The sequence below is a fragment of the Pyxicephalus adspersus genome, chromosome 1, assembly GCF_032062135.1.
Source record: "Pyxicephalus adspersus chromosome 1, UCB_Pads_2.0, whole genome shotgun sequence".
Taxonomy (NCBI): Eukaryota; Metazoa; Chordata; class Amphibia; order Anura; family Pyxicephalidae; genus Pyxicephalus; species Pyxicephalus adspersus.
The window spans coordinates 163,796,234-163,824,190 of record NC_092858.1 but is presented as its reverse complement, the minus strand read 5'-3'; the positions used below and the strand labels follow the sequence as shown (position 1 = coordinate 163,824,190).

Genomic DNA, 27,957 nt, shown 5'->3' with positions numbered 1-27,957 from the left:
TTCCATTTCACTTTAGAATCAAATTGAAGCTCCTGCGCTTTGCCTTCAAATCCCTCAACAGTTCCTATCCCACTTTCCTTTCTGATCTGATAATAAAATACTCCCCTAGCCGCTCTTTTCGCTCCTCCAATGACCTACTAATGACTTCCTCACTCATAACCTCATCACACGCACGGCTCCAAGACTTTTCTAGGGCTGCCCCGACTCTCTGGAATGGTCTTCCTCATCCTATTCGGCTTGCTCCTACTTTCTGCTCATTTTCGAACTCACCTACCCGTCTTCTTCTGTCACCTAAACCCTCACTACTTCCCCCACCTACTAGATTGTAAGCTCTTTGGGGCAGGGTCCTCACCTCCCCCTGTGTCACTGTCTGTATCTCTGTCATTTGCAACCTCTATTTAATGTACAGCACTGTATAATATAATGGTAATACATAAATACAATCTTATTTTATCGTGTAACTCTAGAGCAAATACATTGTTTTTGAATGTCATTTCTTCCCAACCTATTTGGAAAAGAAGTCAGCACATAGCAAGGTTAAGGTGCCCGTTTTATAAAATTCACAATTGGGCCGATCGCCAGAAAAGTGTCATTATTTCTGCAGAAACAACTGCACCATTATGTTCGGCCCATTAACTAAAGTAGAGTTCAGCTGATATGATAATTACCTTTATAAATGATTGCTAGTTCATGAATGAGATGGGGATCAGTAATATTTCTTTGCAGTTTTACTACGACTGAAGCATTTATAAAATCGTGATCCACATGATCACCACTTACAGATTAATAAATAGCGTTCACCACTATCGTTAAATGCCATAGGCCTTAGCGAGGATTAGTGGTGTTTGTTTCAAATCGCATGATCGTCACTTTTACCATACACAGTATGGGCCACATATACCATCCGTTCATTTAAGTGAATGAAGGTTTTGATTGCCACTTTAGTAATGTGTGGTTATCAAAGCACTGATTGCCACTTTACAAAATTTTTCTTCCCTTTAAATTTATGGTTGTGAAAAAGGAAATCAAACTTTATAAAGTGGTGAAAAAAAATATGGCAACTGATCACCACAAAGTGAACTAAACCCGATCATTAAAAACTGTGACCAATGCCGGTCATGCCCTTATAGCCTTACCTACCTGATCACAATATTTTATAAATGCACACACCTGTCCTGTTCTGTAATGGGGACCGCCATCCTCACTCAGTTCTCTTCTGGTGTGCAGGAGTTCATTCAGTCCCAGCAGCCCTGGGGATGCCATGATACCTGGCTTACCCTGGCATCATTTGCGGTGATGTGTTTAAACCTGACCTAAACTCAAAATTTTTACTTTACATAAAAGGGTGGACAACCCTTTTATATAAAGTAAAAATGTATTTATAAAAAAAAATTGCAGCACCGCCCCTTTTGTGGCGCTCACGACTGAATGGGAGCCTCCAGAGATACCTACGTCATGCATCCTGGAAGGGCTCTGGCTGCTCCTTCTGCACATGCCCGATCTCAGGCATGTGCAGAAGGAGCCTTCTCTTGAATGGGAGGGAAAAAAGTGCTGATCTCACACATGGGCCGTGAGATCGGCACTTGTCACCCAATCTTGCGCCTGTGCAGTGTTTTTTTTGTTTTTACTTTAGTTCTGCTTTAACCACAAAAAAGTAGCAAACGGGCAGCTAAGTTTGTCTTATCAGGCAATGCCTTTTCTACAATGATAATCCTGCCTGATTGCAAATTTTCAAACTATAGTTCAATTTAAGACTCCTTTCCACTGATGCCCTACATACTTGGGGTATCAATTTATAAAATAAAACCTATGCGTGGAATAGGATATTCATTCCAGCAGCATGCGTGGATGAAAGAATTTTACTGCTTAGGTTGATCAGTAATTGTAATCATCATCATCAAAGCCCTCTCGCCTCTCAGATTGGTAAATCTATTTTTTGGACAAAGGTCTATCCTGGTCTGTGTTGGTCACTGTATATGGCCAAAACTTCTCTTATTCCTAATGCAATCAAATACGTTTTAATATAAGCCTAGTGTTTAATATGCACACAGAAGGGTGTGAAAAGTCTGCATATTGTGTATGTCTGTTTTTTTTTTTTTTTTTTTCACCCTCCTCCAAGTGTTCCCTTGATGTCTGGAGAAGAGGAACAAAGTAACTGTGGGGATGAATAATGTATGGCGTCTGGTGTGGTGCCCATATAGCATGAAATTCGGCGTATACTGGCAGAACAGACTGAATATATTAATGACAAATATCATTGATGGCATTAGAAATGGAATTTATATGCATGTCAATTATTTAACCCATTTAGTGCAGTCACTTTTATTTTAACATGAAAACACAACCAGTGCCACCAGGCTAATTTACCCAAATTTTGTATGATTGGACAGTTCGGTAGATCCACAGCAATCAGAATATATCAGTTCTGCAATGCACATCTACCTGCATATTGTAAAATGCGGTAAAATATCTTTATTACTTTGTATTGCCACCATGCTGATACGTAAATGGGCCCTAATCCTAGAGCTTGGCCTACGCTTCTACATAGACAATACAATAATAAATACAAGTTTATTTTCATGCAGCAAAACAAATCGCTGCTATTACATTTTTGGCACCTATTTGCAATGCACGTCATTTTTCATTGCTGACATTTCCCCGCTCAAAAATATCAATCACATGCGTAGGAGCCCTTTGGGAAATACAAAATCTTGGATATTTTGTTATATTTTTTTTTTTTTTTTTTTTTTTGATAAATGCTTTTAAACATTAAATTTGAGCTGAGTATTTAATTTTAAGTTTATTTGAGGATTCTGTGTTTGATGGTTTTATGGCTAAAATAAAATTAGTCATAAGTCTAAGTCTTTAGATATTGCTGAGGTCTGAGCTCATCAATGATGCTGCTGTAATGGCCGGCTAAATTATGGTTGTGTCTGGTTCACCAGCATGGGATTGAGCATCTACAGCGCTCTCTAGTGGATGGCAGGAGTGGCAACTGCAAGCTAGGTTGGATTTTTCTTGAAAACAAAATGTAAAAACAAATTTATTTTAGGTCCAGCTGGTTTTCCAGCAATGTTTTTTGAAGGCATGTCCATGAAAATTGGCACACATGAAATTCATCGGTTGGATGGTTTTGTTACTCCATGACCTGGATCTGTGTCTTTGGGCAAAGCTTTTGTTTTTTTGATATCTGGTATATATAAAAGGTGCCTTCTAATCCTGTAAGTACCATTTTGATAATGAACTATGTAAACTAATAGTCTATATAGCCAACACTTTTGTTGTTGATTTTTGAAAATGGTGGAAACGTTCTTTCCTAAGGGTTATATTGATATCCGTGTCCCTGCTGGGAATACTTACATTCTCTATGCGTCCTAAAGCTCAAAACACTAAGTATTGGAAAACCAAACATTTTGTGTTTTTTAAAAAAAATCAGAGATATGTTTAATATAACAAGAATATTAGTTGTACATCAAATTGCAGCGTGTTCAATATGTTTCACAACACGTGCTTCCTCAGGACTGATGAGACTGGTATCTTATTTAGGCTATAAACAGCAGAAAAAATGATTCTAGATACATACCCCCAAATTTTACAGATTACACAAAATACATTAAATATAATTTTTTACACTAAAAATACATTTTTTACACGTCATATCTACCAGGTATTAAAACCATAAATAGCCAAAACTCCTACCGCAATCTTTTCAAGATGGCAAATCCAACAGTTGACCAGACCAAGCGCCACCAATATCCACCATCAGCCCGACATCTCAATGTAAACATAAGCTTAATAGAAGGGCCTTATCATAACATTTCATTTTTAATATGATCATTAATTTGTTAATATAATGTGTGCTTATACCTTGTAGCCCCTAAGGGTTTTTTTTTTTTTGTGGTTTATGCAAAATTGTTGTATGTGACACTAAACAAATGTATTCTAATTCCAGGTACATTAACAGTAAAAGGTAAATCGCACATATTGCAGTTGTCACCCAATTGGGAAAGTTACCATCAACTTTTGTTAGGATGACAACTCCAAAACTGTAGCTGTGCCCACACTTTGCTTTCTTGTTTACCAGGACAAAGGGTTAATCTGACCCATTCGTACTCTAGTTTAGAGATCACTTTAAATACACAGATGAAATATATGTATGAGAGAATTTGTATTTCTGTCCATCCATTTCCACCTATGACACACAACACAGCTATCTCTCTCACAGGTCTCTCCCCAAACCTGGATAAAGCAGAAACAGACTGATGAGCGCCTTTATCGCTGTGCATTTTCTTCTATCAGCATGTTACTTGTTGGTACATGTGCACTGCAGCACACCTGATTGGCTCTGTGTGTTGCAATGCCATATTTTGTTCTGAGCTCTGCTGTACAGTTGATTTCAAGATATAAAAGCACCAAGCTAAATTCAGATACTTCCACTGCTTGAAGTTAATAAAATTTATGTTGTGTTGCTTTTTTATTGAGCTTTATATTATCTTTTTAAAAAAATATTTTATTAAATTTATTTACATTATCAGCCTGGAGGTTGAATATAGGGTTTGTGATGTCATGCCTCTCCCTGATTTATTGTAGCAAGGAGGACACATAGACCTGGGAAGTCTGCTATATATAACAAGAAATAGAAAATGGCGAACACTTTTTGAAATGGACCTTATATTTAAAGTAAAATGTTTTTCTTGTTCCAATTAAAGTTTGAACTTGTTTTTCCAATAATTTTTATGTTTCATACCTGCAGCCTATAGCAGGACTCTGACTGCACAGCGGGCCATGAGGGCAGAGCCTTTTGTCGTGTTTGTGCTTTGTTGCTGAGCTCTGCATGGAATGGAGTATGACTGCATTCTTCATACTCTGACATAGAAACCACATTTATTTCTCAGGCTGGGTCCTCAGACAAATTATTGCATCGGCTTGAAAACACTTCTAGAGATTAGATGGGGTGGCAATAAAAAGATTCTTGCAGTTCCATAACTAGCTTTTTAAAGAGACCTTTTAGGCCCCTTCCCAAAAAACACATTTTCTTAATTAGGCGAAGTTCAGACAGGAAGTAAACGGCAGTTTCTAGCTGCAACTAAACCACATGGACACCTGAATAAAATAAAAATGAATGAGAATAGTTAAAAGATCTATTTGCCCATATTATTAGATTGAGAACCCCTTTGAGGGACAGTTAGTGACATGACTATGGACTTTGTACAGCGCTGCATATTATGTTGGCTCCATATAAATACTGTGTAATATTATTAATTTGAGGGTTTCACTTGCAGTGTCTGAGAACAATAAAAACAGCTTTTATGAGAACAGCTTTTATTGCAAAGTGTTCAGAAAGAAAGCAGATGATCAAAGCAGAGAGAACCAAAATTTCTTACTAGAGCATATTAACAAATTCTGGTGATTGTCAATATATCTTTCCTGTTCCTGGGTGCATAGCGGTTAAAGTTAGGCACCTGGGACTGCAGGAGTAGTGATGTGCGGCTCTTGTCTGAATTTAGCTTTATGTAAATGTTGAAGAGACAGTAACAACAATGAATTAAAATGCTTCTGTACAAACAAATGAGATCTCTAACATATAAAGAGGATCTGAACTGTGGGAGCTTTGCCCAAAAAAGGCTAAGATATGTCCTAGTGTTTTTTCCAAAAGAAACCTGGTATCTACACCTTCTTCTAAATGTACTCGTTTCCTAGCTGGTTTGCTGGTCCAAAGACCTCAATTCTTTCATGCAATGATACAGAAGAAATATCCAAATTAGAGTTTAATTTTTAACTTCTCTGTAGTTTCTCCTGATCAATCATTAGGAAACATTGGCGGTTAAGACAGCCGGGTCCCCTTACCCCACCACCTCTCTGCCCAAGATGTAAAACTAACATTTCCAAAGTCTGGCTGACATTTCTTGCAGCAATCTTGACATCTCTCAGACAAAATATTCCTTTCCTTGAAGCACCTTTATTTTTTAATACTAAACAGTATTTATATAGCACCATCATATTACGCAGCGCTGTACAAAGCCCATAGTCATGTCACTAGCTGTCCCTCAAAGGGGCTCACAATCTAATGTCCCTACCATAGTCATATGTTAATATTACAGTCTAGGGGGAAGCCAATTAACCTATCTGCAAGTTTTTGGAATTTGGGAGGTAACTCCATGCAGATAGTGTCCTGGCCGAGATTTAAGCCTGGGACCTAGCACTGCAAAGGCCAGAGTACTTTACACTCTATTCTTTTAACAATGTTTTCTCTGGTAAATTAAAATATTGGGAAAGCAAAGAGTGCGACAGGAATGTAAATTAAAAATGTTCTTTATAAATAACATGAGCAGATTCCATGTCCTCTGCCCCAGTGTGAATTTTTGAAACCGTCCCCACCCCCTCCACCGTTTAAGACATGTAAGCTCCCACCCTGCCATAAATCTTGTTTTCCATATACATTTGGTAAATGGCCGCAATGCAAATTTTAGACACATGCTGTTCTTTGCTGTCTCAAAGTATTTATGCATATAGCTGCTTGAAAAAAAAGCAAATGATACAATAAACCAAACTGCACAAAGTGATGTCTTTGCATAATCAAACCTATCACAGTGCTCTCCGGACTTTCTAGGGCTAAGCTGACTACACACCTAGGGGCAGTTTATTTTTTTTAACTATTTTTTGGAGAGGAGGGGGAGTGTTAGGCCATGTGTTCTTAGCATAGTGGAGAGTGGATTGCAAAATCCATTTTGGAGCTAAAGCTAAGTACATCCATCTGATTATTCTCGGCCATGTATACATCAGGGTCCCCAATGTTGGATTATTGAATGACCGATTGAGAAAAAACGTTGTTCACTCCTATGGAGGACAGCACAGCAAGGTGCCATGTGCTCACCCTCGCCTGTCTCTATTTGCATTCATTCATCTGTCATTGGAAAACCAATGGTTTTCCGGCAACAATCATCTGATGTTTGTATGGAAATTTGGTCATGTAGGAGTTAACTTTCTGGCTGTTATTGGTCTCCAGATAATTGTTTTATGAAAAGTTTTGTATCCAATTTACAGAACAGGATTCCTAACAGGAAAAATAGAAATTGCTTACAGTAAATGTGAATAAATGTTAAACTGTTTGACATGTTGTGTTGCACTTCCTGTGAAGAATGCACAAACATTTCTTGTTCCTAAGAATAGAGACCACACAAAGTGCAATGTGAGGGTGTTGTGACCGCAGAATAATGGGTAAAAACACAATTTCATTTTATATATAAAAATTCAAAGTGGTGGTCCATCCTTTCCTCCTTAAAGTGGAGCTGTACTCAGTAGTGAGTCTTTACTATAACTGGTAGTTATGCAGAGAATACTGGCCAATTATAGCTCAGACTTACCTGTGTTCAGGTGCCTTACCGCAATGACAGGTACAAGATTCTGACATTGACGCATCCTAGAAAGCTGCCACCTTCGCCGCTGACTCCATGGTGAACTTCTTAGCGCACGTTGACCAACTTTGGCCATTGAATGGCTGCTGCTGATGCAACTCCCTGCATGTATTAAGTGGACTGTAAGTGTAAGTTGCTCTTTTTTCCCCCCTAAATTTCCTATCTTGAATAAACAACAGGAAGTGCAAGCAAATCTCTGCAAGTGAGGGAAATTGGTGCCCACAGGCATTTTCTGGGCTTCAAGGTGCATTTAGAATGGGGGCTAAGATAAACACACAATCATGTAAAAAAAAAAAAAAAATACTTTTAATAAAATTAAATAAAAGACACAAAAATCAGCTTAAACAAGAATACATAAATAAATGAAAAAAACTGAAAATGCAAAAATTCGGTATATTGTATAGTAATATATTTTTCTAAAACACCTCCCTAGTGTCCGTCACATACCTATAGACAAAACCACATAAATATATTTTGTATTATTTTGTATTGGATTGGATACAGGACTTTGTATTCAATCCAATACAAAATGAGAACAAAATTCAAACTCAAATTCAATACAAACTCCTGTATCCAATCCAATACAAAATGAGAGTTTGAATTTACCAATTACATACTTTGTATTTATTTTGAATTATTTTGTATTGGATTGGATACAGGAGTTTGTATTCAATCCAATACAAAATGTGTTTGAATGAGTTTCAATTTGAATTTCCCGCACACGCGCCGACGTCATCGTTGAGGGCTTTTTCTTCTCCGCCGGCCAGCTTCTTCTTCTCGGAGAAGGCACCCGACGCTGGAGGACGACGCTGGAACACAACGCTAGATGATCGCAGCGGGACTGGGTAAGTGATCGATAAACCCAAACTTTTCTCACTGTATTTTCGGGTTTATCGATAATTGTAATTTTTTTTAACCCGAACCAAGGTCGGGTTTATCGCTAGGGTGATTTAAGCACAGAATGTCCTCTTCAGGTGTGTTTGAACTGCAGACAAAGCAGGTCATATGCGGCATTTAAAATGAAAAACCTTCGGTCATCTCCTCTTTGCCCCCTGTTACTAAAACAGAGATTTCCTGATTACCTTTCTTCCTGTTGTAGTGACAACTTTTTATATTTTCCATCAGTCTTTACTGCTGACATTGATCACTAGAACAAACACTATGAATTGTATATTATAAAAAGGAATAAAGACCTGATGCATGTACTAATCTTTATTATTCCAAATTTAATTGTAATATATTGTAACCTAATGGTAAAACCTAAAGCGGACTATTGATAGTAATTGGTAGGGATGGGACCAGGCTGCTAGGCACCCATACAAGCAATAAGAAGCAAACAAAATAATCATTCTAGTGAGCTGTCATTGCTGACTTTATGAATATCCTAATACTAATCTCAATACCAACTACCTACATGGATACTTGTTTCAGGTCGGTGACGCAAAGAATTAGAGTTTAGATCTGCGTAATCACAGGATAACTTTACATATAAATATTAGAAAGAGAGAGAGTTCCGCAATGGCAGCCTACATATTTCTCAATTTCGACTTCCTGTAAGCAAACACACTGGAATGTTGAATGGTGATACCTTAAGGATCAGCTAAGTTTCCTACAGTGTGTATATTACACCCATAATACTGTGGCAGGTGTCAGGTTATTGTACGGCGGCAGGTTGTTTCATGCCGTGTCTGTGCACCGCCCAGCCTTGTCTTCTTCCCCTCCCTCCATCCATACCTGTAAATTCCCTCTTCCTCTCTAGTAGCAGAGGGAGGAGAGACAGACCTATAGGATATATTTTGTATATGTGACTCTTAGGAAGCCAACAGGACTGCTGCTGCTTTTCTCCCCAGATCCCAGACTACACCTGGGATAACACTGAGCTTTTGCTGCAATGGTGGACCCTGTATGAGTACCCTGCCAGCAATAATACAATGACTGTACAGAGGAAGGTAATGCAATGCTCATGTCACGCCTTCTCCATCTGGCTGCTGTTGACATTCTATCTGCCGCTTTTTATGTGCTTAGCAGCCCAAGGAAAAGCAGAAAACTTTTTCTGTTAGGACTGTGCAGCCCCAGAGCTTTACAAAGTGCCCAGTCTACCGGTAGAGCGGTCACATTCTACAAGTCACTGGATCTGGGGTATCTATGGCTGGATGGTATAGTTGTATTTCTTTGTAAAAGTTCTTCCTGATACAATTGTTCCTTGCATGGTGTTTTGTGTGTGTGTGTGTGTGTGTGTGTGTGTAGAGGGAAGTGATTCTATTGTGATTGATATACGTAGCCTGTAACCTACATTACTATTTATTATGGGTCATGTAGGTGCCGGCTAACACTAAATAGACCAACCTTATGCTGGCCACATACCTAATGATCCAATGGTTTGACAAATGCAAAGTTTTCTTTGTTCTGGTTAAGTCCAACAATTATTAATCTCATTTCAGGCTATATTCACACCTCTGCATTCTGGTTGTTCTGCATTTTAGGTATTTTTACGTGCTTATTTCATACACACTGAAGGTGTGTATTGTTTGAAAGGATGTAGCAAGACGAATTTTATTTTTAAGCCCCATACAGTTAGTTGTGCAAGCAAAGTTGATAACAATAGATTGTGGTCCCTGGTTGCACTACAGGGGATACCCTCAAGTTATAGGATAACCCAGGTACCATTCAGAACATGTAGTTTACCATGGAGGTGCCTGCTGCTTGGGTTGAGATTCTATTAACATTTCAGCTCCCAGGAAACAGAGATTACTTCAGTTGATGGGTTTCTTTTGATATTGTCCAGCCCAGGTTTATACTGTAGACATGAATTTGTTTCTCTCCATCCACACTAAAAACAGTACCTGTATGTTCCCTCTTCTGATCTGCTAGAAAAGGGAAGGAGAAACGGGCATTTAAGATATATTTTGTATACTTGGCTCTTAAGAAACAAGCAGGACTTCTGCTGCCTTTCTCCCCAGAGCCCAGACTACACCTGGGATAACACTGAGCTGGTGCCGCTATTATGAACACCTCTACATTCTGGTTGTACTGCATTTTCGTTATTTACACGCACTTTTCTTATGTAACTATTCATTCCTTCTGAAGATGTGTATTGTTGGAAATCAAAGATGTAGCCAAAAGGATTTTATTTTAAAGCTCAATACACCGAGGTGTGCAATTACCCTTAGGCACTAAGCAGGCCTGAGCCAGTGGCCATGGGTTGCAGAGGGTACCCCCAAGTTTTGGGATAACCCAGGTGCTATACAGAACATAGTAGGTTGTGTTTACATTGGAGATGCCTGTTGCATTGAATTGGGTGTGAATTGATTACCATTTGAGGGGGACCTTTTAAAGGGACAGACATAAAATTTGATTGGTTGGCCCTTGATATTGTCTACTGTTTGTATTGTAGTCTTAGGCTGCGTACACATGTATACGATGCATGAACGAGCACTATATGGCGTCATTCTGCTCTTTGGCGAGGAAGGGAAGAGAATGACGGAGTGGCATCCCACTGTGCTCTCTTCTCCAATTTCAATATGATCGTTCGATTGATTATGGACAATCCTCGGTGTGCCCTGAGCTAAGAGAAACCTCAACTCCCAGGTTGCAGTAGGAGCTTCCTAGCTTAGCATGATACAGTGGAAGATATGAACTCCGACCCATGGCTTGATGTCAACTATGGAGTTTTCTAAATAAGGTTTCTCTTTTATTTAACATTTTATTCATATAATTTAATATAAAATGTTGCATTTCATTAAGAGAATTCAAATGCAAGTGGTGCATTTTCAAAAATTTTGACCTCCCAGCTCCATCTGGATGGAGGTTGCCCTGGTGTATTGCATTTCATATTTATATCTCCACATAAGATTTTTTTAACACACCCCTCATTTTTTTGGTAGGACATTATAAAAGATGTGGTGCCTGGGATAAAGACAACGCTTTTATGTAAATTACTGTGGTATACATCCCTACAAACATAAATACATTACAGTGGCATCAGAACTGAATGGGGCGTTTTATGACATATGAATATAATAGATATATAATTATGGTATTTATGTAGATGGGCAGCATGGTGGCTCACGTGGTTAGCATGGAGTTTGCAGGTTCTCCCCGTGTCTGCGTGGGTTTCCTCCAGGTACTCCAGTTTCCTCCTACATTCAAAAAACATGGTTAGGTTAAATGGCTTTCCCCACATTGACTGTGTTATAGACATATGACTATGGTAGGGATATTAGATTGTGAGCTCCTTAGAGGGACAGCTAGTGACATGACTATGAACTACAGCTCTATGGAATATGTTGGCGCTGTATAAATACTGTGCAATAATATACCAGTTCTGGTGCCAATGTAATATATTTTTTTTGGTAAGACCACTTGGATTCTTATTGATCTGTACAGTCATATTTAGACACTTGGGACAAGTGAGGTTTACCATGGGGTAAGATTATGAAGAATGAGGTTTTAAGTATAAGGCTTATCTGTCATTCTATTTCTGTGTCTTCATACCAGGAGGCTGGGCTCTTACATGAACAGGTCAGATGTCTGTAATCAATTGTTTTTGACATGTGGTTTCTGCTTACATGAGTTCTTATCAGAGGTTTTTTTTTTTAGTTACCCATCTTTGTGACTGGTTCACTTCAATATTTATGGTTAAACTATTACAGCATACTTTATTCTTAAATTCCTTAAATGTAAATCTGATCTGTACATTTCCATTGGTAAAAATAGATTAGTGAGTTCTCTAGTATATTGTGTTATTTCCAATCACACTTTTCCAAACGGTTTGCACACTACAGAAGCGCCTTGATCTATTTTTGAAGTGTCAGAGAGATGTGTTGATGTGAGCTGTACATTAAACACACCCAACTCTTGTGCTTGGATGCCACTTGATTACTGTTTCTATTTTCATTTTGTAATTGCCTTTCCCTTTTATTTTTTCTTTATTGCAATTATCTGGTAATTTTCAAGTTCATTCTGAATAATAATAATCCTAAAGTTCCAGGGACTTTAAAATAATAAGATGGTATTTTCCTGTAATATCCTGGGATTTGAAAGTGGTTGGTTCCTCATAACTGGATCATTACGGAGATTATAAAGTGACATTTTGATGTATTCCCCCAGTGTCCAGAACCATTGTCTCTCAGTGGATTTAGGTCATTTGTCAGTCCACTGTTGCCTTTTTAAAGCTAAAAATATTTTTATGGTTGTAGGCCTTTTATATTGACTCATGGTAGATCTGTGTGGTCAGGCTTGTATTCGCACATGCTGTCCCAGTAACCCCTGTACTGTGTTTCTTGAACTTCTCTCTCTATTATTACTATTATTATAATACAGTATTTATATAGCGTCAACACATTATTCAGCGCTGTAGTCCATAGTCATGTAGTCCATAGTCATGTCACTAGCTGTCCTTCAAATGAGCTCACAATCTAATGTCCCTACCATAGTCATTTGTCATTAATACAGTCTAAGTTCAATTTTGGGGGGAAGCCAATTAACCGAACTGCATGGTTTTGGGGTGTGGGAGGAAACCCGAGTACCCGGCAGACACAGAGAGAACCTGCAAACTCCATCTAGATAGTGTTCTGGCCAAGATTCAGACCTGGGACACAGCGCTGCAAACGCAAGAAGGCTAACCACTGAGCCACCGTGCCACCTGATGCTAGAAAATACTAATATAGCCATTATGCTGTCTTGCATTCTCAACTTTATTTCATATACCAACCACCATGAAATTGTTTCATGATTCCGATAAAGTACCTTTACTATGGAAACTGTGTCCTAAAAAAGACAAGCTGAGGACAAAGGACTACCTGTAATGCAAACACTTCTAGATATGCAATGGTATGAGCATAAAGGATTCTTACAATTCTACAGTGCAGTTTAAAAAGACCATTATGCCCCTTTCCCAAAGTAAAAGAGCTGTTAAAACATTTCAAACATTTTGCAAAGGATAGTCTTTGACATTTTCCTCAAAAAATGGAAGAACTATCCTTATTACTTGTAGCTGACTTGGCATGCCATGTTCTGTACTGTCTGTGTAACAATCACCCAACAGAAGGACAGGGCTCTGCTTCATATCCTGATGATTGCCCTGATCAAGTCATCTGACAACTAAAATAGAAATATTACTGATGATTGCCCTGATCAAGTGATCTGACAACTAATATAGAAATATTAAAGAAGTAGCATGAGAGATGGAGGAATCGTAGAACTACTAAATAAAGCAGTAAGGTCCTTGCTTTACAGGTCCTCAAGTTCAGTTTTCTCTCCAGCAAGATCAGTAATAGGAGAGCAGCACAGTAGTGACCTCTCCAAGTGTCGAGAAGCTAATAAAAGCAGCAGTGCCTTCAAACTTCAGATATATTTAGTCTATAGAACAGCCTAGCCTAGGCACTGCTATTTTTCAGGAGAAATAAAAAACTTATGGGTAGATCAAACTGTGTTTTTTGTTTTTTTGAGCAGTACCCTGCTGTTAACCAGTCCTCAAACACCCAAAGCCCCGGTTATCATTAAAACAAATTGAAACCATTGAAATCTTATTTTTTACAGGTGTTTGATTAAAGTGCTTTTTTTCAAGACTCCCTGTGTAGTGTCATAGGGCTGACTGCTGCTCCAACTGCTTCACTTTATCCTCTCCACAATATGTCAGAAAACCGCATCGCACTACAACTGCACCTGAGCACCCACAAAAAGCACCTATAATCCTTCCAGGTGCAAAGCAGTTAATAATGGGCTTCGGAGACCAAAAAACCATACACTTCTATAATTGCCAGTCTGAATAAACTCCAACGGTACATTGTTGACTTTTGAAACCAAATTACTTTTGTAGCTTGTGTGTAAAAAATTGGTTTACTTATTCTTGAAAGTAAGGCAGTGTTTGTAGAAAGTGGATTCATATCTCTGTTTTTCCTAGTTTGTTATATGTTGACTTCCATTTTATGTGTGCAACCTTTACATTTCTGTTTTATGTTGATCATTTTTTCAGGTTTTGTTTGTAATGGCACTGTAACGCTGCATGGATGTAAGCCTTTCTGTTTACCTCCTTCTGAACAGCAGTGAATCTGACATTATATACATATAATGGATAACGTGTGTATGTATATATATATATATATATATATATATATATATATGTGTGTGTGTATGTATATATGTGTGTGTGTGTTATATATATATATATATATATATATATATATATATATATATAAAAAATTTTAACTGAGACCTACCTTGGTGGAGAATGTATTTCTGCCATTGAAACACATGAACTTGGGAAGATTCTGCACCTGGGAATTTTTCAGTTATCAGATTCACTGCTTCATAAATAGACCCCCAAGTGTCCTGCCAGTCTATAATGCTTTGTGGCAGGGGGGCATAACAACCATAGCGGCCTGGAAATATGGTGAAAAGTCAGAATTCCTAAATGCCATATTTAATTTTGCTGACGGTATTGAAGTGTATGATCAGCATGGGGAACCAGGGAACTGGTATTTTCAGAAGGGCCTCTACAGGTGAATATGACCAGTTTAAATATAAACAGGCGTTAGATGCCTGTGGGGTTTGCCGTGCCACAAATGATGTTATCTTGTTAGACATACCTGCTTTTCCAGTTCCTGATTTGCTAATGAAGCACCTTATTTTCATAAAACGTTATATTGTATTTTCTTAAGGCTTGTGAGGATAAACAAATACTTTATTCCCGTCCTAATTAGGATACACATGTTGACATTGCATGTAATACCTCTGAGATGGCACTGCAGGTACCTTTGTTGTCTCAAGAGCCCGCTGCACACGTGTTATGCAACTGTCACACGTATAATGAGCATCGTTTACATATTACAAACCGCTGAAATGGGAAACTAATTCAAAGTTTCACAACCTTATCAAAGCCACATAGCAGCATTTTTTAGGCATGCTATTTCAATGCCTTGGATTTCAGTCGTGCTGATTTAAGTGATTAAAGCATAACAAAAAGCTGATTTTTTGCCATTCCTGTTGATAATGTTGCTATAGATTCCCAACAAAGCTCAACACAAAAAGTCTTGGATTTGAATCCATTGTGCTCTGCTGAAGAGACCAATAGAGAAATCAGGAGTGCACACCATATAAATGGGGTCCTATCATTCCGTATGATCTTTAAAATAAACTCTTTGGAAAAGCATGCAGGTTGTTGTTGGCAAATCTGCTCAATCGGAGCTTCAGACTTCATAATGGCAGAATTTTTGTTCTGAATAGATCATGTGATCCAGAATCTAGCCTGTTGCATAATTTAAAATACACAGTTTTCAACATTTTGATATGGAATAAGATTCACTTTAATGAAAGATTTCTATAACTGAAAAGTTGATGCTTGCTCCGTTTTGCTGGTTTTTAGTATCCCTTTCCCTGGTGTTGGGTTGGCATACCACTAATTATCCTGATCCTAATTTTCAGATTTTATAATGAACCTGTCACTATTTAAAATGACAATATCTGGTGCAGCGGACCAATAATAGGCACTTGTCCATATGCCTATAATCTTCTCGATATAGAAGCCCAGTGTTTGTAGATTGTCTGTGAGAGCGGCTCAGGCCAATTTAAAGTTCAATATTTGGATGGAAATTTGTTTTTCACAGTGCTGTAGAAGTAGGGCTCAAGCTTCTTCATATAACTCTGTATTGTGTTGCTTTCCACTAAGAGTTGCAGCAGACACAAAGCTAAGGCTACGTACACAAGTCAGCTGATTCTCTTCCGATTATCATTTCAGGGCTGGTAATAAACAAGAATCTGACGTGTGTACAGGGGCCGTCTGGCATCCTTCATCAATCCGTCCTGGGACATCCATGCCGAGGGTAGCTCGGACTTTCTAGCCCATTCTTCACCACCACCATCAGAACCTCCACCTCCTTCCGACCCCACCTGCTTACCAACCACTCCCCACCAATAAATACCCAGACACCAATCTTGGATTTAAATTGTCCGGCAAGCAGCCGTTTATTTAAACACCAATAAATAAATTACCATTCAAGTAATTAACAAATATCAAATAATAAATGACAAATACATTTACACTTTTTATATGCAAGCATACATTAACATAACACTCCATTAATATTATTATTACTTAACTGGGATTATATAACGCAAACATATTACATTGAATATAACTAATTTAACCAACAACCTAATTCCTCCCTTTTATTAATACCTAACCATAACAACAATATCCATAATGTTATTAAACTCCATACTCCCGGTTATACACCCAAACAACTAAGCTGCAGGTCTCAGAAGGCAAAATCCCCACCCAACAGAACTTAAATTCCAATCTCCACCTTGGCCCCTAGCCGCCCAGCACCGCCTCAGGAGCCATAATCATCCGTTCATCATAAAAAAGGATCCCCCCCTGCCAAATTCCACCACTTTACCAATGCACTGGATCCTTGCCTTTCAAGACCCCAACCGCTAAAATTAACCACACTTTCAAATTATAATTAGAACTATAAAAGGGGTAGGTGGGCAGGAAACTTTTTCTTCCAAAAGAGGGCCTCTCATTTCCGTCCAGCCCCTTTTAACTCATCCTATTCCTAATCCCCTCCTACCCCACACTCCACACTAGCACAGCCCCCTCTAGCTTTACTACATTTTATTAACCCTTAACACCCCTGGGCTAGGCCTCCCACCCCCGTCATGTGGCCCTGTGCCTAAATTCGTACAGCTACGGGCCTCTCTCAAACGACCGCAATAAGGGGAGAGAGCACAGCGGGTGACGCTCACTCACTCGTTCTTCCCTCTTCATAGAGCAGAACGGCGCTGTATGTACAGAGCTCATTCAGTCATCTTTCAGTCTTTTGTCATGAAAGATCTTTTCCAACGACAAAAGTCTAACGTGTGTATGTAGCCTTACTCAGTCTGCGTTCTCATAGGCTCCTATCCAGGACTAATAAAGAGAAAAATATGATAGCCGTAGCAAATTGTCTGACAAGGTATCATAGCTGCCATATGTCTCTCTTTTTTGCAAGACAGTCCCATCATTGTGCAAATTTTGCAAAGTACAAGTATTTACTTAAGAGACGACCTCTGTACAGAAAAGTTTCTAGAAGCTGTACATATTGTTTCATATCCTCAGTGAGTTAGATGCAATTGTCATTATTTGCAGTTGTGATTCTTAACATGCGCCATTGTTTCTCTGCAGTAGATTGGTGTATACATTGATTCTAATGGACTCTTGCAAGTATAAAAGGATAAGAGTGAAGTGCTGACGTCCAATCATTATTTTTTAGGCAGGTGTAATAGAAATGCCAGATAATACAGCTAATATTATTTTAAAAAATAACAATTCAAGCCCAACTGTGGCTTATAGACAATGTACAGAGGGGGTGGATGCTAAAAATATTCATTTTTGAAATGATTTGCAATTGGTAAAATACAAAATTCTGTGCGTGGACCATGTAGGACTATTTGGTCTTTGTGAAATGTTTGTCTGTCTGCAGAGATCCCCCATTCCCCTGCAGCATACCTGCCAGTTTCTGGCACAGCTCCACACCACAATGTAGGGGTAAAACAAAAAGTCACCTAAGTTTTTGTTTGACAAAAGAGACTTTGCTTGCAATCAGACTAGAAGGCGAGAAAGTGCTCTGAACCAATGGATAAGCAGAGAAGGCAGATAGGTGTCCTTCCAGTGTGTTTGTGATCCTTCATTGGTCAAAAATACCTACCTTATAATTGTTAATTATAGTAATCAGTCCCAAATATCAGATGGGCAGAATATATATATATATATATATATATATATATATATATATATATATATATATATATATATATATATATTATTCGGGTGGTGGATGGGTGATCTACAGAACCATCCTGCAGATTCTCCAACAGTTGGGAGCTCCCAGGCTGAGTTGCTGAATTGTTTGTACACACAGGACCACTTATGTACTATATTTACAAACACGTCTTATCACTCCATGTTTAGCTAAGAACCAAAAACTGGTTACTTACGATAACTCTGTTTTGGAATTTTCCAGATCTCCAGCCAGTCTGATAATTGAATAGATCAGTGACCGGATTGAAAATGTATTCGTTCAGTGTATAGTTGACCTAAGAATGTAAAATAAAAGACCTTTGTGCTGAATGAGGGCAACCTATAATAGTAATAGGATTTCCTCTAAAACGGAGGTCCCCAACCCCCGTCTGACAGGTGGGCCGCAAGAGCACAGAGACCAGCAGTAGTCCAAGGCTCTGGTCAGTGCACCCCCCAGTGGGCTAAGGTGAAGGACACTGCTGGGGGGGCGCACTGGCCAGAGCATACGCAGACCATGTCTACCGTATGGATCGCAGGCTTAGGGTGAGTGGGTGGGTTCTGGCATTATGACGTCACTCATGCATGAGCGGTCCAGAGTCTGTAGATTCAGTGGTCCATGAGCTACAAAAGGTTGGGGACCACTGCTTTAAAAGGACAGAAAGGTGTCAGATCAACATTTATTTTGGTACTGGTCCCACCTTGATACCCTCTGGATAACCTATTTGTTAAATAGATTATCAAGGGAAGGATATATTTGATTGATATAAACAAAAACAACTTTTAATCCTCAATCCTCTTTTTTTTTTTTTTTTTTTTTTTATAAAGATTAATGAGCATTTCCAAATAAAACTCTTATACCCTAGATAAACCCTGTCCATGGTTCTGAATAAGGCCCCTTCCTCTTTATTTAAAGAGTTCTTCAATCATTTTGATTGTATTATGTTTAGGTTCAGTTATTATGTATTTATATAGCACTAACATATTAGACAGCACAGAGTCCATGATCGTGTCACTAACTCCCTTAGAAGAACTCACAATCTAATATACCTACCATAGTCATAGACTATTGACCCTAATGGTAGTCTGCCAATTTTGTGAGAAGCCAATTATCCTACCAAAATTTTTTGGGATGTGGGAAGAGAAAAACCCACACTGGGAGAACATCCAAGCTCCACGTGGTGCCCTGGTTTAGATTAGAACCGGGGACTCTAGTGCTGCAAGGAATGAGTTTTAGCCACTGAGTCACCATACTTGAAATTTGGCATAAGGAATGGTGTATAGTGGTGGTATAAAACGTTGAAGCTTCAATCATCAATAACTGATTCTATGGTGCTTTGGTGCTGGGTCATATATAAGCTGAAGGGAGGGAAAATTTCTTCTGCAGATAACAATAAAAATCCAACAACCAATCTAAGCCTTGCCCAATCTATCTAAAAATTCCAAATTATTACTATTACACAGTATTTATATAGCGCAAACATATTATGCAGCGCTGTACAAAGTCCATAGTCATGTCACTAGTTGTCCCTCAAAGCGACTCACAATATAATGTCCCTAATTTAGTCATGTGTCTTTAATACAGTCTAAGATCAATTTTGGGGGGAAGCCAATTAGCCTAAATGCATGTTTTTGGGATGCCGGGAGGAAACCGGGGTACCTGGAGGTAACCCAAGCAAACATGGGAAGAACCTGCAAACTCCATGCAGATGGTGTTCTGACCAAGACTAAAACCTGGGACCTAGCGCTGCAAAGGCCAGAATGCCAACCTCCGAGCCACCAGTTTTATTTTATTTATTTTTTGTACCTCATCCTGTGCTGCTAAAACATATTCATGCAAATCCAGTTTTTTATAAATTGTGCTTGCCTGCTCCAGTCACATGATCAATACTAGTATACCGATGAACTGGGAGAAGCATTGAGCAGGAAATCACACTTTTTCCTGTTCTGCACCCAAGTTATTTGCAGCAACATTTGCATTGTCTGGCAGTGGTAGACATTTATGTCTTACTGCATGTATTGTGTAGAGAAATGTTGTATCATTTGTTAAATGAGGTTTTCTTTTAAGGTGACATAACAATGATCATACTTTGTCTCTGCTTGACCCATAGTGATAAAGTATATGTAAGAATGGAATCTCTTCATTTATTGCAGCCTCTAGTACAGCTGTGCCCTTGAGTGAGTATGATTCCCTCTGGCTTGGAGCCCAGTTTGGTGATCTTACAAAGAAGCGCACCCCTTACATCCTGTGGTGTAGAAGCAACATATGGCTGTTCTTGTCAGCTGAGTGTGTGAACATTCTGTGACCAGTTCTGGTTTGTCTGCCTCTTCTTGCAATGTCCCTCATGGTCTCAGGACACCATGCTTTGCTTGAAATATATGTACTTTATGCTGTTGTCCTCTATAGCAGTTTTGACTAACCAGCCAAAATTCCTTATATTTTACTAATACCGGTAACATAGAACTCCATGCAACCTGCAAACTAATTTAAAGCCTCTTTCTGGTTTCAAAAACCTTTTATTTAATAAGAGTGGAATGTATTGTGAAAAACATTGATGTATGATTAGGCATTTCAAAAAGAAGTTTGGCTATAAAAATTCCATTCAATTATCCAATCTTTCAAGATTCCCAACTCTCTTCCTCGCTGTGGTATTGTAAATTTTCCTTCCAGAAATCCTTCTTAAAGTCTGGGTCACTTGTCAGCACTTTTAATGTAAGGCTAGAGCTCCAAGAGGGACTTTTGATTGTAGCGCTAACAAACTGTAGATACAAGTGTGCCTGTTAATGATCATGTGTTGGTTTCCACAATTTTACTTTTGGTTATCAGTTGCTTTTGTTGAGTTGAACAAAGAAAATGCAAAAGATCAGTCCCACAATTTTAGTGTACTAAAAATCCTCTTTTGATCACCCACTGTTACGGGTCATTCCCCTGGCAGGTAACACAGGATTACTCGAGACAAGAATCTTTACCAGAGCACCCCACAATGAGTGATGGGCCAGTGACCCTAGTGGCCACTGGACTTCTTTGCTGAATGTAGATCACCAGGTTCTTCCCACCAGGGGGGATCTTACGGCTTCACGGCAAGTCAAGGCAGACTAAGAGGCCAGGGCAGGCAGCAAGCAACACTAGGTTGGCAAAGTAGAGGTAAAATTCAGAGTAGGAGGACCGAGAGCACATGGGCAAAATAGCAAAAACATGCTGAGAATCCAGCAACCTGAGCCTGGATCTAGGGATGCTTAAAAAGGGCTAGCAGCCAAATGCAGGACAGGATTGAATTCAGGAACCAATCTGCTCATTGGCTGCACTACACACTCTAAAATCCCCATCAGCTGTGTACAACTGTGCAGGGGATACGCCGAGAAAGGTGGCAACGTCACGACTAAAGGCAGTCTGGTAATGCTGCAGGTTGCTGAATGGACCGACTTCTGACAGAGTGGTGATACCCAAATACATTTTTACCTTTTGCTGGTATTCATGAACATATTTAAATGCATATTTTGCACCAGGAGTCCAGTCTTACATTTAAATTTGGCTTTATTTACCTTTTTATTGCATGATGTGAGATGTACTTGATTTTTCTTTATGACTCTAAGATTGTTCGTTTCGCGTAAATCACAATATAAATATAAAAAATATCTGTTTCCTGAAAATGTGCTCTGGGTCCAGTAATTTAGTGTGTAGACAGAATCCAGGTGCTTGTGTCTGACATGTCTTGGAATTGTTTTTCTCGTTCTCTATTTTTGTGGAACTCCAGAAATTCATCTTCCTGCTTGGCCAGCTCTGCTGTAATTTTCAGCGTCTGTGGAGCATTTTGATCTTCTTATACCTTATAATTACCCCTCCTTCAACGCTGTACTTTGCACCAGGGACAACTGATGTAAGTTAAAGCAATGCTTCTTGACAGATTTACTGTCCCTCTATGGATTGAAGAGATTCCTTTGCATTATGTCAGAGGAAGTCCTTTGGGAAGCCAAGCAGACAAGCAAAGTGGTCTAACTGCTCTTTATGAGTTTAAGGTTAATTACTAAAGTTTGACTCAAGGTATTTAAATGGCTGCAACTCCGAGACATTAACTCTTTTTCTCTTGGGAATATTGGAAGGGGAGGGAGGTATTTTGTACATCACCCAGGGGAACCACATAAATAGGTACATAAAACATGGGTTCACAGGTGATACGACTGATACGTCCTACTTATAAGCCACGGATGTTGGGAGGTCTGTGTGTACCAGGTTTAATGAACAAGCACAGCATAACCTAACTGTCTTCAATGATCTCAAAGTAGAAAATATTCCATTTTTTTTTAGAGAACAGCTATAAATTTTCTCATTCCCCTATATTTCTCAGTTCCCTTTTCTAGAGACTCAGATAGTTGTAAGTCTGCATCTCAATAAAAACTAAGGCACCACTGTCTCTTACTGCTAGCATGAGATTTGTGGATGTTACTGCTGTGCTGCTCAATGTTCTCTTTGCTGGAGGGTAAGCTGTACTTGATGAGGTGCAAGGATAACCATTTTGTAGTTATTTTTTAATATTTCCCCACTGGTCATTAGACCACAAGTAATTAAGGAAATGGGGGGATACACGGAGGAGCAAAACCCTTCTTTTAGTATTATGGACACACAATGCTGAAAACCTCATGGCAGTCCTTTTGCTCCCTGCTTTTTTTCATTGAGTACAGCTTCCATAGTTGAGTACCTCTTTAAACTGTAGGCACATATAACATGTTAGACCCACTAAAAAAGATAATTGGGTCATGTGTAGGCTGGGATTGACATGTTGTTGTGGTTGTAAAAACAATGTTGGTGCCTCTCCTAAAAACTACCATTATGGGATTAACTTTTTACAGCCTTTTACAGAAAAGTAACTGTTGACTCCCCTGCCTCCCTATCCTTCAATTGCATTGCTTAGCACTATGTATAACACTAACCCTGTATATTAATATCCAGACTCCTCTTTAGGCTGCAGACAGACAGGCACATGGTATTCCATTGAACCATATTGCCTACACTTTTCACCATGGACCTACCTTCTTGTTTTCAGTTTGCAGACACAAGGATATTGATGCTGGAATCTATCTTGACTGTATGCAGGCCATGTAATATAACCTTATCATTGCACTTATTGTAAGTTAAATTCCAGGCAAACTGTTAAATGCATGCTTGAAAATTCATATAAAAACTACTGTTTCCCAAAGGATTTGTCCTTCTATGCATTCACTGCTAAGACATGCATAATCTTACAAAGACAGCACAGGCAGCCTGGAGACCTGACTTTTCTTAACTACAGCTCAGCAATGCAACTAGGTCTTGTCTCCACCCCAACCTTGGTTATTGGCTTCTTGTGCTGTTTTTGAGTCTAAGTAGCTCTGCTGCACTAGGGAGTGTAAGAAATGTATGCCATAGCAGAGTAACTTGTCTAAACCAGTTGCATTTAAAATGCAAAACACATTTTCACATTTTCATATTTTGTATATAGTATGTCCAAAGACATCCTAGGGGCTAGGTACCAGTACTGCCTTTGGCCTTATGCAGCTGAACGAGTGAATCTCCCCAGAAGAGACAGAGGGCCGTAAAAATCTCAGAGCTTCCTACAATTTGGTCAAAAAATTATCAAATTCGGCTTTTTTTATTTTACAATCATTAGACATTTAAAACATGTTTTACGGTTTGGGTAAATTTTTTTTAAAAATGGGGCCCTGTACGAAGTGGAGGGTCCAAAATACACCGCATTCCAGCTCCCTGCATTCTTGACATTCTGCCAGTGGGGGACCTGGGCAATGCCCAGTTTGCCTTACCCTGAAACCAGACACACTGCAGCACAATACATTTTCAAGAAATCTAAAATGTGTATATTATAATATACATGTGCCACTAGTAAATTTTAAAACAAAAATAATATCCATCGGTTCAAATAATAAGTGCAAATTTGCAAAGAATATAAAAGCTTTCAAATTAAAAAAAAAAATTATTTCTTCATATAGAAGTATAGGACACAAAAATACCCATTTGTATTGAAGCTGGGAAATATATCACATTCAAAAGCATCTTGTGTTCCTCTGGAATTTCAAATTTCATTAATAATGAGTTTTCTTTTACGGGAATCTGAATTATTGATTAACAGCCCCAAAACACATTTTCATTAGCGAGGCAACCTTGAGTGGCTCCCGCAATTAGAGGATATTTTGTACAAAGTGTGTGTGGAGCATTACACTCCTCCATGTCTGATCAGTCGGGGGATTATGGTGGGATAATGTAAGACACTGTGCGGTTCCATGCTCCGAGGCTCTCCATCGACTGATCATGTCTGCAAGGCTAGCCCAAGGCAAAGACAGCTGGACTTTTTCAGTTTGCAAATTTGCATCATTTTTTTAATTATTTTTTATTTTACCAATCTGTATATAACTTTTGTAACATATCTTCAACTAAGAAAACTTTTTTGCTTGCTAAAAAAGTGTTAGAAGTCTCATTAAAAGTAATTGTGTATTCAGCCGTAAGCTGTAGATGAATCTTCAGCCTTGTGATGTGTAAGAGCCTACAGGAGATGTGCCTTGATGTACAGTGTGTCTGGAGCTCTATCTTCGGGGATTATTGGAAAGTTGTTCTCTTTCTGTACCACGATACAGATCAATCATATATCCAGGAGGTCTGCAGCAAGAATATTTAGGCTTATACAAACCCAAAGTAAAGGTGATGGGCCTCCAAAAGCCTAAATGGCACAAAAAAACTTATTACAGGACACTGCTAAAGTGCTCCAGACCACACTGCAACCATAAACAGCCAGTGTTTACAACTTTTAAACTTTCATGGTGACATTATGGAGCTTAGTGGTCAGAATCACCTAACCTATGGTTTAGATCAGCCTTTCCTGACCTTCAACAAAGGGATCCCTTGAGGTGTTAGAGAAACCCAGCTATAATTACTATATCCACAACTTTCAGTACATTATTGAAGTGGAAAGAATGTCGGTAACATTGTTGTTCATTCAGATGAATGTCATCCTTACAGATAATCAAAAAGATCATTGGTTTCTGATAAACTGACCTGAGATGAACACATTGCTCAAGAAACCCCTAGCAACCTTTTAGAAGGAACCCCAGTTGAAAAACATGGGTTTAGATACCCCAACTATGAGACCTGCCTGGACCTGTGCGGTTCAGCAACTTGTTGCCATTGGGGAAACAAAATTGTTGAAATTTCTTCCGTTGTGTGTTAAATCAGTATCTAAAATTTAGGGATCTCACCGTCCGAGTCCCTATAAAAAGGTTAGGTGGTTGGAAGTAGGTGAAAATCTATTTAGGAGAATGCTATGCAAGAACTAAAGACTTTTGAAGTGTTTTTCAAATATTGAAACTTTTATTAAAATAATACATGATGGTACGAACATGAAGGCCTTCTCCAGGTACTTCCTGAAAACTCTTGCTCACTTTGCTTCTGTGTGGCCATCTGGTCACCTCCTAATGGAGACATCAAACCACACACACATGGTCCACTGTTATCACAGTCCCAAAGCTGTTGTTGGCATACATGTAGAACAGAGGTGGCTGCAAATAGGGCAAAGGACACCAACTTACAAGTAGACAATACAAGAAAAGATGAAAAATAAGAAAACTAATTTTCTATAGAAAAATAAAAAAGTTTTGATAAAAACTAAATGTCATTTGATTTAGGTTTATACCTACCCTATTAGGAAAAAGTTGTAATCTCCAAATACTTAAAATATATTTTCAATACCATACATAACTTTTAGCCAACCCCTTGATATTGTACAAATATCCATAAAAGAAGAGAGGGTTTTTTATGCAAACATGTTTTAAGCAAAATCATTCAAATGAAATAATAATTAATCACCATGTAACAATGAAAGTGATTATAATTTCAAATATGTTTGAGTAAAGATTGTACCTTTTTAATATGATACACTTTTTCTGACCTTCTATCCTACAATGTCTTTCCCTTTACCTATATATATATATAGTCATATATATATCTCATACTCTTCTGAAGAAGCCTAAGCAGGCGAAACGCGTCGGTATCTTAGACTAATATTTTCTCACAGCGTCGTAAAACATTATTAGCCCTATATGGCCTGAAGATCTGTTAAACGTAATCAGAAGGGTTTTGTTTAGTCCTCAACCTTACCTATTAGTTTAAAATTATATTCACTTTCATTACTTCTTATATCTACATTACTTCTTATATCTACCCTAACCCACTGACTACTTAAAACTATTTTTGTGTGGACTGACCTTTTAAAGCAGTTATACCTATTACATTCTTAGGATTTTTTACATACCATTCCACAATTTATTGCTAAAACTTTTCTGAAAATGTTCTACTGGTTTGTCAGCAGCTCAGAACACAAAGGATAAATAAAATATTATTTAAAAAAATCCCTAGCAATCATATGAGTAATGAGCTCATCTCTCGGTCACAGGACCGGTCTCTCTCTCTCCTGGGAACTTCTTTTCAAGTTATGAATGGAGCATGCTATGACTTAATAGTTTCTTTCCTGTTTCCCGGCACCATTCATTTTTAATGTCAAAATCTTGTAACCTGGATCGCAGCAGCTGTAAAAGCATTTTTCCATTTTGTCTTGGTCAAGAGGAAAAAACATCCTGCGAGGATTGTAGCCAACAAATTTTATGTTGTCACACAAAGGTTGATAGAAGGGAGTGAAATCCAAAAACAATTCTGCAGAGGACACTAAATTGTTTAACACAGCCCGGCCTATAGTAAGTGATATGTCATTATTTCTATACGGGACCTGGCCGTGTGTGAGATGATGTCGCCCTAGGCATGTACACATGATGTCATTCATAGAGATTTAATTCCTGGTGCCCTAAAATGTGCTATGGATTAGGATTAATATAACTCTCTATGCAAAGGAGTGATGAGCAGAGCTCGCTCACTATGTATGGTGTACCCATCATGAGCCTGTAAAAAAAAAAAAAAGGATAGTTTAGGATAGTTGTGCGTTGGGGCTTGCTCACACCTTTCTATGTGCACTTATCTATGTAATAATGTGTGTACTGTGCATTTAATGCACATAAATAGTTAATGCATGCCATTCACTTTGGCTTGACAATTTTTCAGGCTCAATAAAGGAAAAAAAGGACCGGCAATAATAGTCCATCACAAATAAGAATAATTCACATCTGTGCTTTATGGTGTACTATGGTGCCATTTAAAATGAATAGCAAAGCACAATAAACATGCACAGCCTTGCATATTTTAATCCATGTTAACATAGATGAAAGCGTGTGATGGGCCCCTGACATGAGCTAGGAGCAGTCTTGTGACTTCCCTTAGCACACCATGCCCATTTCAGCTCTTTAATTTTGCCAGTGCCTAGGGATTACACATCAAAGGAACACAATGTTCTTAAAGCTGAATTCTGTAAAAAAAGGAAAAATGATCCTAGTAGTAATGTTCAGATTGCATGGAATGCTTGTTTTTGTCTACAGTGTATCCCTTTCTCCCCTGGCATGTGTCAGACTCTTTGTCCACTTTTTCAATTCAGGACTTCTGGTCCTGCATTGTCCATGGTGACATCAAAGGATGGAGCACCTTAGAGAAGAGGCTTTGGGTGGCTGGTAACACATAGTTACATACAGGTAGTCCCGGGGTTACATACGAAATAGGAACTGTAGGTTTGTTCTTAAGTTGAATTTGGATGTAAATCGGAACAGGTACATTATTATTATTATTATAAATGCAATTAGGACGGATATTTGTCTCAACATATTATGAAGTATGATGGTGGC

General features: G+C 38.6%; 1 protein-coding gene across 1 annotated transcript in view; it reads left to right on the top strand.

Annotated features, from left to right (window-relative positions):
- TIAM1 (TIAM Rac1 associated GEF 1) overlaps positions 1-27,957 on the top strand; it is a gene marked incomplete in the record, with an annotated part of 223,878 nt that overhangs the window by 52,211 nt on the left and 143,710 nt on the right.